Source organism: Zeus faber (assembly GCF_960531495.2).
Source record: "Zeus faber genome assembly, chromosome: 17".
Classification (NCBI taxonomy): Eukaryota; Metazoa; Chordata; class Actinopteri; order Zeiformes; family Zeidae; genus Zeus; species Zeus faber.
The window spans coordinates 30,208,313-30,220,812 of record NC_137204.1 but is presented as its reverse complement, the minus strand read 5'-3'; the positions used below and the strand labels follow the sequence as shown (position 1 = coordinate 30,220,812).

Below are 12,500 nucleotides of genomic sequence, written 5' to 3'. Positions count from 1 at the left end.
GTGTGTGTGTGTGTGTGTGTGTGTGTGTGTGTGTGTGTGTGTGTGTGTGTGTGTGTGTGTGTGTGTGTGTGTGTGTGTGTGTGTGTGTGTGTGTGTGTGTGTGTGTGTGACTGTGTGTGTGTGTGTGTCTTTGTGTGTGTGTGTGTGGGGAAACAGATAAATGCCTTTCAGATTTGAACTAATAACGGCTGACAGAGAGCAACCAGGCAGTCAACCAGTCAGTCAGTCAGTCAGTCAACCAGTCAGTCAACCAGTCAGTCAGTCAGTCAGTCAGTCAGTCAGTCAACCAGTCAGTAATTCAGTCAGTCAGCCAACCAGCAGGGGGCGGGGACTCCTCCTACTCTGTATGGCAGTGTTTATTCTCTCATTCAACCTAAAACAACTGACAGTCAGCTGCTCCGTCTCTCTCTCTCTCTCTCTCGCTCCATTTAAAGGACTGCTTACACCCCTCTCTCTTTTCTCCCTCCCCCCGTCTCTCTCTGTCAGGATCTCACTCCACTCCGTCCAGTCGACTCCAGAGGATCCAGGACAAGGTAAGAAAAGCTGTGTGTGTGTGTGTGTGTGTGTGTGTGTGTGTGTGTGTGTGTGTGTGTGTGTGTGTGTGTGTGTGTGTGTGTGTGTGTGTGTGTGTGTGTGTGTGTGTGTGTGTGTGTGTGTGTGTGTGTGTGTAAGAAAGACAAAAAGGAAAAGGAACGACAGGAGGAGATGAGTGTAAGACGTTTCTTGATGTTGTTATGAACAGATCTGGATGTTTATACAAATATTATTATGTGAATAATAACTGTTGGAGATGGAGACGGAAAAAGAAAGAAGTACGAGCCCAACAAGTTGTAAAGTGTTTTTGTTTGTCTTTGTTGTTGCTGCTGCTTTTGCTCTTGCTGTTGTTTCAGGGGCATTCTTTACTACGTTCTCTTTCTGTTTTGTATTTCTTTGTAAACGCTTTGTGTTGCCCTGGTATGAAATGCGCTTTATAAATAAAGTGACTTGACTTGACTTGACTCGACTTGACGAGGGGACGTAGGCGTCCGTGGAGGGGGCGGGGCCTCAGTGAGTAACCATCATCGTAGTAGAGAGGGAGCAAACTCGGCTCAGCTGCGCGTCCCTGTGCCGCTTCTTCCAAAATATAAACATTGTGTTTTTGTTTTACTCCGTTTCCTTATAGAACGAAGCAACAAAAACCCTGTGCACCAGTGGAGGTGAACCCAAATGCAGACACAGGGGAGGGATGAAGGGGAACAAGGATGGCAGACAGGCGGAATGGCAGGCAGGCAGACAGACAGGCATGCAGACAGGTGGAAAGGCAGATAGGCAGGGCAGAGTGACGAGTGTCCCTGTTATGCACGGGGCTTTTTTCATTTCATTCAATTAGGTAACTGAGAGGAACGGGCACGTGCAGCGGAGTCGCCTGTAGGAAGCACTGACCCCACACACACACACCACACACACACACACCACACACACCACACACACACACACCACACACACCACACACACACACCACACACACCACACACACACACACCACACACACACACACCACACACACCACACACACACACACCACACACACCACACACACACACACACACACACCACACACACCACACACACACACCACACACACCACACACACACACCACACACACACACACACACACACCACACACACACCACACACACCACACACACACACACCACACACACCACACACACACACCACACACACCACACACACCACACCACACACACCACACACACACACACCACACACACCACACACACACACCACACACACACACCACACACACCACACACACACACCACACACACCACACACACACACCACACACACACACACCACACACACCACACACACACCACACACACCACACACACACACACACACACACACACACACACCACACACACACACACACACCACACACACACACACCACACACACACACACACACACACCACACACACACACACACACACACACCACACACACACACACCACACACACCACACACACACACACCACACACACCACACACACACACCACACACACCACACACACACACCACACACACCACACACACACACCACACACACCACACACACACACACACACACACACACACACACACACACACACACACAGTTCATAGCGAGTGAGCAGGCGTGTTGATGACGACACCCACTTCTCCGGTGGGGTCTTCATGCTCTGTTCTGCCTCTGGACAGTTCATCATGTATGTAGCGTGTTGTTGTTGTTGAAAAGCAGGACAGTCTGCTGGTGAATGTTGACATTTGAGTGTTTTCCAGATGTGTTGGGACTCAGGACACAGCTGGAAACCGGGACGGTCCCGGTCCAACCGGGTCTGGTCACCTTGCGGTCACGGGTATGTTGGACGCATGCTCAGCACACAGAGACACAGTGGGCGTGGCTCGAGGTGTGATGTCATGGTTTCACATGTTGACACGGCACAGGAAGCGGAGGTTCTAAACAGCTGCATGTTGCAAGGTGTTTTGAAGAAATCTCCATTTTGGCGACGTACCGTGACGAGAGGCCAGAACGTAGTACAAGAATGGTTTAGAACATCTCTGTGTTAGTATGGATAGGACCAGACTGTAGTAGTGCTGTAGTCATATTGTAGTACAATTGTAGTAGAACTGTAGTAGTACTGTTGTAGAAGTGTAGCAGTAAAAGAATGGTTTAGAACATCCCTGTGTTAGTGTTGACAGGACCGGACTGTAGTGGTACTGTAGTAGAACTGTAGTAGTACTGTAGTAGAAGTGTAGTAGTAAAATAATGGTTTTGAACATCCCCGTGTTAGTGTGGAGAGGACCGGACTGTAGTAGTCCTGTAGTAGTACTGACAGTACTGTAGTAGTAAGATAATGGTTTAGAACATCCCCATGTTACTGTAGATAGGACCAGACTGCAGTAGTACTGTAGTAGTGCCATAGCAGTAGTGTAGTACTGTAGCAGTACTGACAGTACTGTATTAGTACAATAGTAGTACTTTAGTAGTATCATATAAGTACTGTAGCAGTACTGTAGAAGTACTATAGTAGTGGCAGTACTGTAGTAGTACCATAGTAGTACTGTAGTAGTACCATAGTAGTACTGGAGCAGTACTCTAGTAGTACTGACAGAACTGGCAGGTTTACAGTTGTGCAGGTCTGCAGGTGTGTAGAAGTAAAGGTGGGCAACCGCCAGGTGTGTAGGTGTCCAGATGTACAGGTGTGTAGGTGTAAAGGTGTCCAGATGTGTAGGTGTAAAGGTGTGCAGGTGTACAGGTGTTTACAGGTGTATATGTGGGCAGGTGTAAAGGTGAATGAGCCAACCAGGAGGAAATCAACTTTCTTTCTATTTTCTCAATGCTACACAATGCTTTGTCTGTTTCCTACAAACGACCTCAAAGGAGATTCCTCTCATCGGCTTTTGGGCTTTGTATCTCTCTCCCTCTCTCTCCCCCTCTCTCTTCTCTCTGAGACATCAAGCAGGTTTAATATCTGGTCGCATGGTATATGACATCATTTCCTGTGTCACTACTCCCGTGTGTTTTAGTGACAGGACATAGTTTGGAGCCGGTTCCTCCTGGTGAAGGGTCTTAATGTTTGACCGCTGATCAGTCTTGTAGCGTCAACAGTGCGGCCATCTGACCACTAGTGTTTCCACCGTGTTAAGAATCTCAAGTCAACCGTCGCCATGGCTACCCCACCTGTGAGGGGTTAATAAAGTCAGTCATCCTATCCCATAATAAGACAAGTCTTATCTTGTGACTTTAAGTTTGTCAGATCGTGTTTTGATCTGTTTTCAATGGTTACTTCAGGATGCTGCCTCCAGGTCCCTGCAGCATGGGACGTCCCGTGATACACGCTAAGTACTATATCAAGTACTCTTTACTTTATCAAGTACATTATCAGGTACCCTTTACTTTATCAAGTTCTTTATCAAGTGCTCTTTAACTTTTCAAATACTTTATCAAGTATTCTTTACTTTATCAAGTACTCTTAACCTTATCAAATACTTTATCAAGTACTTTTTACTTAAATATATATGTTTATATGAAGTACGTGTGTTCTCTGAAGATATACTCAGTATGTTTTGTATAACTAGTGACAATGTACTGAAGTTGTACTTAGTTTGTTATAAGTTTTACTTAGCTGTTATAAATTGTACTTAGCTGTTAGACGTTTTACTTAGCGTTTTAGAAGTTGTACTTAGTGTGTTATATATACTTAGCGTGTTAGAAATTCTACTTAGCATGTTAGAAGATGTACTTATCGTGGTTATATGTACTTAGTGTGTTAGAAGTTATACTTAGCGTGTTATACGTACTTAGCGTGTTAGAAGTTGTACTTAGCGTTTTATACGTACTTAGCGTGTTAGAAGTTGTACTTAGCGTTTCATACATACTGAGCGTGTTAGAAGTTGTACTTAGCGTGTTATACGTACTTAGCGTGTTAGAAGTTGTACTTAGCGTTGTTATATGTACTTAGTGTGTTAGACGTTGTACTTAGCGTGTTATACGTACTTAGCGTGTTAGAAGTTGTACTTAGCGTTGTTATATGTACTTAGTGTGTTAGAAGTTGTACTTAGCGTTTCATACGTACTTAGCGTGTTAGAAGTTGTACTTAGCGTGCTATACGTACTTAGCGTGTTAGAAGTTGTACTTAGTGTTGTTATATGTACTTAGTGTGTTAGAAGTTGTACTTAGCGTGTTAGAAGTTGTACTTAGCGTGTTAGAAGTTGTACTTGAAATATCAAGCTATTGAAATATCAGCAGCAGAGTTTCAGTATTTTGAGCATGACAAACACAACAGCAGTGAAATATTTGACTTCTATTAGTTATTGTTATTATACACAGTGTATATTATTATTGTTATTATTATTATTATTTTAAAATTATTATTACATCTATAAAGACAGGTCTGAAACCGTGTATATCCCAGTTTTAACTACTAATTTAAATCATTTAACTAATTTAACTAAACACACTGGTTTCCATCTGCTCTCTCAATGTTTACATTGAGGCATGTGGGGGCGGAGCCTCGTTTGTTTACAAAGCATTAAGCAGGAAACAGGTTCCACCCAGGAAGAGGGTGAGTTACATGTGGGCTTTAGAGGAAAGATGGATGGATGAAGGGAGGGAGGGAGGGAGGGATATATAGGTAGATGGTTGGATATAAGATGGATGGATGGATATAAGATGGATGGAGGGATGATAGATGGATAGATAGGTAGATGGAGGTTGCTCTTCTCTTCTTCTGCAGGTTAATGAGTTGGTGTTTCTTTCACCCCCCTCTGAGTATTGATCCAACATCCAATACACACGACGCGTCAATTATCATCTCTCTCTCTCCCCTCCCCCTCCTCCCTCTCTCTATCCCCCCCCCCCCCCCCTCTCTAATGGGGGATGAAGGGTTGACCAGTTATCCTTTGGGGGTTGATTGATTTTCTTTTTCCTTGTGGAGCAGTTAAAATAAATGCAACGTCCACGAAAGATTCAAACTGATGCAGCTTCATCTTTTTATTTATTTTTTACTTTATTTGATTCATTTCATCCGATTGGATTTTTGAAAATGTTCACACATTCTGGATTTATACTGATTTTCCTAAAGGGCTGACCAGGGAATGCACATATACTGTATATATAAATGCACATATTAGTATAAATATAAATGCACATATGAATATAAATATAGATGCATATATAAATATAAATGCACGTATTAATATAAATATAAATGACAATATAAATATAAATATAGATGCACATATAAATATAGATATAAATATAAATGCACATATAAATATTACTATAAGTGTTATAAGTGTATTTTGTACCTTTTGCCAAACGGTACCTCGGCACACTCAGACCTCCACTTTTCTTCCTCTCCGTTAATACTTTCAAATCTTATCGATCATGACTTTTACCTTTGTTTTTGGTTTTTGGATATTGTTATGCCCTGGTTATCTGCACAGCAACTTACAGGATAGAAAAATACTGCAAAAATGATATATTTTGTGATCATCACATCATTAACTACTTATTACACTGTTATATGCTCGCAAGTTATAAGCTCATTATACGCTCAGTGTAGGCTTGTTATATGCAAGTTATGTGCTTGTTATATGCTCATAAGCTCGCTATATATGCTCATTGTATACTTGTTATACACTTGTTATAAGGTTATTTGCTTGTTGTAAGCCAGTTATAAGTTTGTTATACACTCATGATAAGCTTGTTATATGCTCATTTTAAGCAAATTATAAGCTTGTTATACACTCATAAGCTTGTTATATGCTCATTATATACTTGTTTTATGCTCGTTTTATGCTCGTTATGTGCTTGTTATAGGCTCATTATATGCAAGTTAAAAGCTTGTTAGACGCTCGTTATAAGCTTTTTATATGCGCGTTATAAGCTTGTTCTATGCAAATTATAAGCTTGTTGTACACTTGTTATAAGCTTGTTATACGCTCGCTATATGCTCATAAGCTTGTCATAGGCAAGTTATAAGCTCATTTTTTACTTGTTATAAGCTTCTTAGACGCTCGTCATAAGCTTGTTATATGCACATTATAAGCTTGTAATATGCTGGTTATAAGCTCGGTATACACTCGTTATAACTTGTTGTATGCAAGCTATGAGCTCGTTATACACTCGTTATAAGCTTGTTATATGCAAGTGATAAGCTTGTTATAAGCTTCTTATAAACTTTTTATAAGCTTGTTAGACTCTCGTTATAAGCTTGTCATATGCAAGTTATAAGGTCGTTATACACTTGTTATACGCTGGTTATAAACGCATTATAAGCTTGTTATTTGCAAGTTTTAAGCATGTTATACACTGTTATAAGCTTGTTATACGGTGTTATAAACTCGTTATACACTCATTATAAGCTTGTTATATGCAAGTTATAAGCTTGTTACATATTTGTTATAAGCTTGTTAGACACTTGTTATAAGCTTGTTGTACGCTGATTATATGCTTGTTATAAGCTTGTTATAAGCGATGCAACAGGAAGGTATAGATATTTTCAACAGCCGTTTGGTTTCCTTCTGCTTGTTGAGGTGGATCAGGACGAAGCTTCTGGAGGGAGCCAAATGAATTAGACGATCACAGATCAATACCCATCAACGTTAGGATTATTGATTGCAGATGCCCATGGATTGATTGTTTGCGTCCACAAAGGCCGATGTCCCCGGGACAAACAACCCGATGGGACCAGAAGGTCCATCGGAACAGGAGCCAGACGTGTGTTGTGACATTTCCATGTTGACCGTTCACTGTTTTGTTGAGACCAGAGTTTGCTGGGTGTGCCCTTTATGGCGATTGGGGTTGTTGTCTTTCATACTATTGTTTCTAATTGCATCACTGAATACAGATGTGTGGAAGGAGATCAATGAAAAAAGCTATAACACAGGATAATGTACAGCCAGCTGGTCATCATCCCAGCAAACCCCTGCGAAGATAAATAGTCACAGCAATGAACTATTCGGCTACAAACAACTATTTCCTGTTATGAATGTGAAACTGGACATGAGTCTTCTATTGTAGTTTCTATTCAGCGGCAACAGATGGCGCCACTAGCTAGTGTTAGCATTAGCATGTAGGTGGAGTGATACGAACGTGAAACCAGCAGGAGAAGTGGTTGTCCCTTGCAGCTGTCATTTATGAATCACATTATTAGATCTCACAACTGCATACGACACAGTAGACCATAGTGTCCTCACCTCTTGACTGGAGAATTGCTTCGGTTTTAAAGGTACTGCTCTGCTCTCCGCTGTGATGCAGATGAAATCAGATCCACCTTTCTTTGTAATGGAAAGATACAAACTCTTCAAAACCATCGTCAGACTGTCTCAAGGACATCAAAGCGTGGATGGCCTTACATTTCTTTAACTTTAATGAGAGTAAAACTAAAGTCCTGATATTTGGACCCAGCGTGATGTCCCTCATATGGACCCGTGATGCTTGGGACCGTATTCAAAACCCACTTTTAAGAATCTGGGTGTGATAATGGATAGTAATTTTAAATTGGATTAACGGATAAACTCAGTGATCAAATCCAGCTTTTTACGGTTGGGGCTCTGATCCAAGGCTAAGTCCTTTTTATCACTGAGTGACTTTGAAAGGGTTTTCCATGCTTTTATGTCCACCCGACTTGACCAGTGTAATGCCCTTTATGTGGGTGTAAGCTAGATTCAAGATTCAAGATTCAAGATTTTTATTTGTCACATACATATACATACTTTCATACGTATATGCAGTGAAATGTAATGCAACGCACCCGGTGATAGCACACAATATGTCCTAGGAAAAAATAAAAATAAAAAATGTCTTTCTATAGGCCGACTAACTGACTCCTAAAACGTAATACAGTAAGTTGAATAGAATATATATAGAATAAAATAAAAATATATAGAATAAAATACAATAAAAAATAAAAAGAAATAAAATGGAATAGATAGAAGGAATATGCCTATGTATATACAGATATGTGCATTAAAGTGGCATGTGACTTAAAGTGGCATGTGAATGTGAATAGAGTGAGGTAGTGTTTGGGATAATACAGCACAGTATACAACAGTACGGCGCAGCAATACGGCATCACGAACAACCCTGAACAGTGACACAGTATGCGGTACAGTATGCTACATATAGTACAGTAGGTAGTGGAGCCTATGTGTTAGGACCCCTGGTGAGGTCAACGTTGACAGTTCTAATGGCTTGCGGGAAAAAACTCCGTCTCAGTCTCTCTGTTCTAGCTGTGTGACTGCGGAGGCGCTTGCCTGACCGCAGCAGCTGGAACAGTCCGTTGTTGGGGTGATGAGGATCCTTCATGATCCTGCAGCTCTGCTACTACACCTCCTGGTGTATAACTCCTGCAAGGGGGGGAGGGTAGTTCCAGTGGTACGTTCAGCTGAACGCACCACCCTCTGCAGGGCCCGCCTGTCCTGGGCAGTACAGTTCCCAAATCAGGCAGTGATGTTGCCTGTCAGGATGCTCTCCACTGCTCCAGAGTAGAAGGACTTGAGGATCCTCACCGAGACCCGGAATTTCCTCAGCTGCCTGAGGTGGTAAAGACGCTGCCTCGCCTTTCTCACCAGAGTGTCTGTGTGTACAGTCCATGTTAAGTCCTTTGTGATGTGGACTCCCAGATATCTGAAGCTGCTCACCCTGTCGACAGAAGTCCCATTAATCCACAAGGGCGCGTGCGTCCTCGATTGTGATCCACGCCTGAAGTCCACAATCAGCTCCTTGGTTTTGCTGACGTTCAGGTGGAGGCTGTTGTCCTCGCACCAAAGTGACAGGTCAGCCACCTCCTCGCGGTAGGCCTTCTCATCGCAGTCGGTGATCAGGCCCACGACCACGGTGTAGTCGGCAAACTTGATGATGGTGTTGGAGCTGGACCTGGCCAAACAGTCATGTGTGTACAGGGAGTACAGTTGGGGGCTGAGGACGCAGCCCTGGGGGGGATCCTGTATTCAGGGTGAGGGAGCTTGACATGTACTTCCCCACCCTGACCACCTGGGGGCGGGCTGTGAGGAAGTCCAGGATCCAGGCGCACAGCGGAGCATTCAGTCCGAGCTCCATCAGCTTGACAGCCAGTCTGGTGGGGACTATGGTGTTGAAAGCTGAACTAAACTCGATGAACAGCATTCTCACATAGGCCCCCTTCTGGCCATCCAGATGCGTGAGCGTGGTGTGCAGTACCTGGGAGACCGCGTCATCCGTGGATCTGTTTTGCCGGTACGCGAACTGCAACGGGTCCAAGGTGCGGGGAAGGGAGGCGCAGATGTAATCCTTAATCAGCCTCTCGAAACACTTCATGACCACAGAGGTGAGGGCCACCGGATGGTAGTCATTCAGGCAGGTTGGAGAGGCGATCTTCGGGACAGGAACGACGGTGGACCTCTTGAAGCAGGACGGGACCACTGATTCAGCCAGGGAGGTGTTGAATATTGTGGTGAACACTGGAGCTAGCTGGTTAGCACAGGTCTTCAGTACTCGCCCAGATATGCCATCTGGGCCCGCAGCTTTCTTGGTGTTCACCCGCATCAAAGACCTCCTGACCTCGTGCATGGACACTGAGAGTGCGCGCTCATCCCCAGCGGTGTAACTCCAATTAGCCGGCGAGCTAGCGGTGTTGCTGCCAGACTCGAACCGCGCCTAAAAGGAGTTCAGTTGGTTGGCTAGGGAGGCGTCCACTCTCGTGGCTGGGGGGGAGCTGCTCTTGTAATCCGTTATAGTCCGCAGCCCCTGCCACAAGCGTCTTGTGTCCCCCCGCTCCATCTGTAGCTCCACTGTCTCTCTGTGCGTCCGTTTGGCGTCCCTCACCGCCCTCCGCAGATTGTACGACGTCGCTTTGTAATTGTCCATGTTACCAGATACAAGAACGTCGTTGTAAGCGGCCGTGCGCGCATTCAGAGCGCAGCGGATGGATTTATCAACCCACGGATTCTGGTTTGGAAATATCCAAACTTTCACCTGGGCAACGATATCATCCGCGAGCGTCGTTACAAAACTTACTACAACCTCCGTAAACTCGCTGACGTCACTTGAACTTGTTTGGAACATGTCCCAGTCTACGTCAGTCAGAGCGTCCTGAAGCACAGCCTCTGATTGGTCCGTCCACCGCTTCACTTCCCTCGTCATCACCAGATCCCGCGCGATCAGAGGCCTGTAAACAGGAAGCAGCGAGATCGCGGCGTGATCTGATTTCCCGAAAGCAGGGAGCGAGACGGTCTTGTATCCGTTCTTGTAAGGAGTGTAACAATGGTCCAGAGTTCTGTCTCCCCTGGTGGCACACGTGATGTGTTGGTGGAAATTAGGCAGAACTTTTTTAAGGTTGGCCCTGTTAAAGTCCCCAGTCACCACCACAGCCGCGTCGGGATGTCTGTTCTGAAATCCGCACAACACATCGTACAGAACCGACAGAGCTGCGTCGGTGTCCGCTTGCGGTGGGATATAAACGGCTGTAATAATGACCGTGCTAAATTCCCGGGGGAGATAAAATGGACGGCATAGTATGGTAATTTGGTGTTGTTGGCATTACACCAGCGGTTGTTTACCATTAGGCAGACGCCTCCACCTTTGGATTTCCCCGACTCTCCCGTTCTGTCGCCGCGGAACACGGAGAAGGCCTCGGCTGGACGTATGGCTTCATCCGGCACCAGTGGGGTCAGCCATGTTTCCGTCAGGCAGAGGACGCAACAGTTCCTCGTGTCTCGCTGGAATTGAATCCTCGCTCGAAGTTCATCCATCTTGTTCTCCAGGGACTGGACGTTAGCAAGAAGGATGCTTGGCAGAGGTGGACGGTAAGGTTGCGTCCTCATTCTGACCCGAATGCCGCCTCGTTTACCTCGGTGCTTCCTCCGTGGGCCGGCTCGTGGAACAGCGACTCCATTTTTGTTGTAGATGTTGTTGCGAGTGTTCCCGCGTAGGATTTCCGCCGGCCACTCTGCTCCCACGGATAAAAAGTCCCAAAGTTGTTCGTTTAGGGAAATTTTTATAACCATGAGTGCATCGCGGTCGTATGAGGTAACTGTCTATGTTTTTTTGGCGTACATTATGATAAAAAAAGGAAAAAAATACTAAAAAGTGAAAGAGTAACCGGAGCGCCGGCGCAGGCGACCGCTAGGGGCGGCGCCACTATCGCCACCTAAGCTAGGCCTCCCTCCCACGCTTGCTAACCGGCAAGCTAGCGGTGCTGTTGCCAGACTCAAACCACGCATAAAAGGAGTTCAGTTCGTTGGCTAGGGTGGCGTCCACAGTCGTGGCTGGGGAGGAGCTGCTCTTGTAGTTTATCGTCCGCAGCCCCTCCCACAAGCGTCTTGTGTCCCCCCGCTCCATCTGTAGCTCCACAGTCTCTCTGTACGCCCGTTCAGCGTCCTTCACTGTCCTCCGCAGATTGTACGACGCCGCTTTGTAATTGTCCATATTTCCAGATACAAGACCGTCGTTGTAAGCGGCCGTGCGAGCATTCAGAGCGCAGCGGATGGATTTATCAACCCACGGTTTCTGGTTTGGAAATATCCGACTTTCACCATGGGAACAATGCTGTCTGCTACCGTAGCCACAAAGCTCACCGCTACGTCCGTAAACTCGCTGACGTCACTTGAACTTGATTGGAACATGTCCCAGTCTACGTCAGTCAGAGCGTCCTGAAGCGCAGCCTCTGATTGATCCGTCCACCGCTTCACTTCCCTCGTCACCACCAGTTCTCGCACGATCAGAGGCCTGTAAACAGGAACCAGCGAGATCATGGCGTGATAAGATTTCCCGAAAGCAGGGAGTGAGAGGGTCTTGTATCCCTTCTTGTACGGTGTGTAGCAATGGTCCAAATGGTCCAATGGTCTCCTCTGGTGGCACACGTGATGTGTTGGTTGAAATAAGGCAGAACTTTTTTCAGGTTGGCCCTGTTAAAGTCCCCAGTCACCACCACAGCCGCGTCGGGATGTTTGTTTTGAAATCCGCA

General features: G+C 45.3%; 1 protein-coding gene across 1 annotated transcript in view; it reads left to right on the top strand.

Moving 5' to 3' along the window:
• Nucleotides 1-12,500, top strand: part of rab27b (RAB27B, member RAS oncogene family) — a 37,884-nt gene that overhangs the window by 9,160 nt on the left and 16,224 nt on the right. Inside the window, exon 2 of the mRNA XM_080018176.1 lies at nucleotides 487-533. The gene's annotated coding sequence lies outside the window, so the exon portion shown is untranslated. The remainder of the gene's footprint in view (nucleotides 1-486; nucleotides 534-12,500) is intronic.